This window comes from Epinephelus moara, chromosome 23, assembly GCF_006386435.1.
Source record: "Epinephelus moara isolate mb chromosome 23, YSFRI_EMoa_1.0, whole genome shotgun sequence".
NCBI classification, from domain to species: domain Eukaryota; kingdom Metazoa; phylum Chordata; class Actinopteri; order Perciformes; family Serranidae; genus Epinephelus; species Epinephelus moara.
Genome location: NC_065528.1, coordinates 27,390,781 through 27,394,195, shown reverse-complemented (window position 1 = coordinate 27,394,195; position 3,415 = coordinate 27,390,781). Strand labels below are relative to the sequence as shown.

At 40.8% G+C, this 3,415-nt stretch overlaps 1 protein-coding gene across 2 annotated transcripts in view; it reads left to right on the top strand.

The window, feature by feature from the left end:
* The first annotated feature begins 578 nt into the window (after positions 1-578).
* The window catches only part of LOC126385165 (liprin-beta-1-like), a 44,992-nt gene continuing 42,155 nt past the window's right edge, over positions 579-3,415 (top strand). For both annotated transcript variants that reach the window (XM_050036749.1, XM_050036748.1), the window contains exon 1: positions 579-737. The gene's annotated coding sequence lies outside the window, so the exon portion shown is untranslated. The remainder of the gene's footprint in view (positions 738-3,415) is intronic.

The window sequence follows — 3,415 nt, the reverse complement described above, 5'->3', positions numbered from 1 at the left end:
CTGGAATTCGATGGATGCGCCTTTCCATCAAAATAAAAGCACTAAGCTAATAAAATGTGGGGAAACTTTTTAATATAAAAAATATAATTTACAAGAAAAGCCCCAAGCCATTAAGTTAATCAATTTTCTTACACCCCTCATCACCCCAAATCGATGGTGCGCCAGAATTTAAAGTTTTACTTTGGTGAACACTTTTACTTTGGTGAATTTGGTGAATTCCGAATCCGCTCTCTAGACCGGAACCAGAATCCAGACAAAATTCAGAGTGAATAGAGTGAGTAGAAACTCTGCGAGGCTTCCTCATCACAGGTTAGGGCCCTAGTGTGGAAATAAGCTTTGAAAATATAAATGATTTTTTTTTTTTACAGTCCTGAAACAAATTCAAAATATATAGTATTTAAAAAGAAAAAGGGCAAAACCTCTCTTTCACTCCTTAAATCTGCTTGTAACCCCTCCAGTTTACCTCAGCCCCGGTTTGGGGAACCACAACCAACAACGGATGCCTTCAACGCTTTTATTTTGAAGGCCGTCTTCCCGGAAGTGTCCCTCCGGTCTCTTTAGCTTGACGCCTTTTGAAATGGCCCCTCTTAGTTTGGATGAAAACTTCATTTGAGTGTGAAACTCAATGGGAAGGTGAACGCGAACCATGAAGCTCCTGTAGAAAGTGCCCAAAGTGTTTGGAATAAAGCCGCCGGAGACTGCAGGATCCCTCCTCAAACTTTTATCGGTCGAAAACTGTGAGTTTAACCGAAGTTTAAATGAAGTTTAAGAAACAGCCGCTAGTTTAACGGTTTGTTTGTTCAAAGTTGCGTTGCGCTGCTAGCTTAATTGCGTTAAAACTGTAACGGTACGCCTTTTAATTGAACGTAACTTTGCTAGCTAACGTAGCGTGACTAACAGTTTAGCTTAGCTCACTTTTACTAGTTTTTAATATTATCTAGTATCTAATATATAACTATCTCATAATTAATTTTTTATTGACGTTTTTATTTAATTTTTTTGCTTTTGCGTGCCAAGAAATTCCCATAGCTAATATACTTGTGAGTTTTATTAACATTTTATGTTTTTTTTTTAATGGCATAATCATTATGCAACTCAATAACTGCATTGCTAGTGCTTTCATATTAACAATACTTATATAAAACCTACTAATTTATATCATATACCATCCACAGAGAAGAACAGATATGAGAGTCATATTGACTCAGATTTTATACTTTTAAGGGTGTTATATTTGTACCAGAGAGTTGAATTGTGCTAGCTTTGTATGTGAAAACTGTATTTTAATTTAACCACAGCTAATTTATGCATCACATGACCATTAATGCCCAAGCCAACTCATGAATCACTGCGGTGAACCTCCACTTTGGCTCCCACCCACATCCACTGTTTAAAAGGCAGCAGCAGCCAGCAGTTTAAAGCTGCTCCTGGTCCAGCGTCGGCTCCTTTCATTATCAATCTCAGACTTCTGCTGCCTTTGTTTGGGTATACCTCTGCAGTCTTAAGTTGTTCAGGAAAAACCTCCCTCCTGAGGCGCTGCATGACCTGCTGGCAGCCTTCCTCCCTGCATACGTCTGATGATGTCTTGGCTTCCGGGCAGTGAACTGAAAGCATAACAAAGGATTTTATTTCCCTCTCTGACAATAACCATATTTGTAGCCCGCCACCACCACTACCACACTCTCACGGCTAATGGTGGGCTGCTCAGAAAGTCCATGCTGTTGCACACTTGCTTGCACAGCTATATCTGATGTTACACTGTTAGAGCTGGCATAATAAAACTCATTTTCACACTGCAGTGATTGTTTAAGACTCAAATCTCCTGGCACCAGTCATCTTGTTTTCCCCAGGCAGCAGGCATTTATTTGTTGCACAGTCAGGTGAAGAGGAGGCAAAGTCCATTATTGGTGTTATTTGTATTGGCAGCAAAATCGCAGTAAGATCAACATGGCACAGAACCCAAAGTGTTCTAGTTTTTAAATTATTTATCTTGAAGCCACGTGTCAAGAAAACTGTCCAGGCCTTTCTGTGACAGGCACCTTTTTTTCTGACATTGCATTCCCTGCATTCCTGGTGCAGTACTTGTGGTGGTGTATTTTGAAAGAAGGGAGCTGTCACTGTAGTGCCACATGATATATGTGGATGTTTACAGGCTTCTGAAATTGAATTAAAATCCTAACTTAATCTGAAACATTTGTCTCACAGGAATATAATTAAAGGGCCCAGTTTTAAATATGATCTGTACACGTGGCTTTTGGAGTATTTCAGTTTTGTCGGTGCATAGAGTGCAACATAGAGTGCAGCAGGGACTGCAGGGAAATGGCCATTTCTGACAAAGAGGAAGATGTTTCTCCAGAATGTGACAGGAAACGCTTCCTGACAGGATTGAGTGACGGTTTTCCTGTGTGTAGGGATGCTTCTGTGTTTATGGTGTCAGTCATTTTAGGCACTACTATAGAGCTTGTTTGACTTTGCAGCATTTTTTTTCTCAGTTTAAGGCAGCAGCTGTGAAACTGTGCCCTAAAAAGACTTCATACTGCTTCTGTGCTAAGACCTTGATAACAAAAGCTATGAAAGTCAGTTTTTCTTGGCTGGCGGTGATCTCTTACTCAGTTCCTCCTGCCCCCTTTTCCACAATCCTCCTTTATTAGTTTCCCCCTCCAATGTGATTTTTTTTTAACTATGATGTAGTTTAGGGCCACATGGAAAAACTGTAAGAACTTAAGATCAGTGTTGTGCTGCTATCATGTGAGTTTTTTGAAAGACAGAGAGTTGTTTGTGCAGTGTCTCAATGTGACCACCGCTGCACCAGTTAAAAGTCTGGGCTGTCGTGACTGTCAAACAGTCAGACCTCACAGCAGCCCAGACTAAAAGTCCACTGGACCATCTCTCAGGGGGGAAGTGTAAACAAAGGCAGGGTGTTTGGCTGGTGGTTGGATTTCACGTGGGACTGACTTCCACAAGTCACGCTTCGGGTCCACGTTACCTCTTCAAGTGCTACTGGAACTATTACACATGTGCTGCAACTAATTGAGGTCAGAGCTGAAACAATGAGTTGCTTAACTGATAACTACTGTTTTGATAACAGATTAGTCTGAGTCATTTTTCAATTTGAGAAAAAAGCCCCCAACACTTCCCTAATAGGAGAATTTGCTGCTTTCCTTTTGTCTTATGTGACACTTGATATTGCAACCATATTAAAAGGTTGACTGTTGGTGCTCTATTTGAAATGAACATATGTTACGCCCCGGTCTAGGGGTGTGGGTGCGTAACATAAGGACACACAGAAACACGAGAGTAAATGTACAAGTGAGCAATTTATTGCTACACACTCCAAAAACACACCGTACAATATCGCACACAAAACGGAGCAAAAGACGTCAGGGTGAGCCCAGGCCAAAACAACAAACAAAAA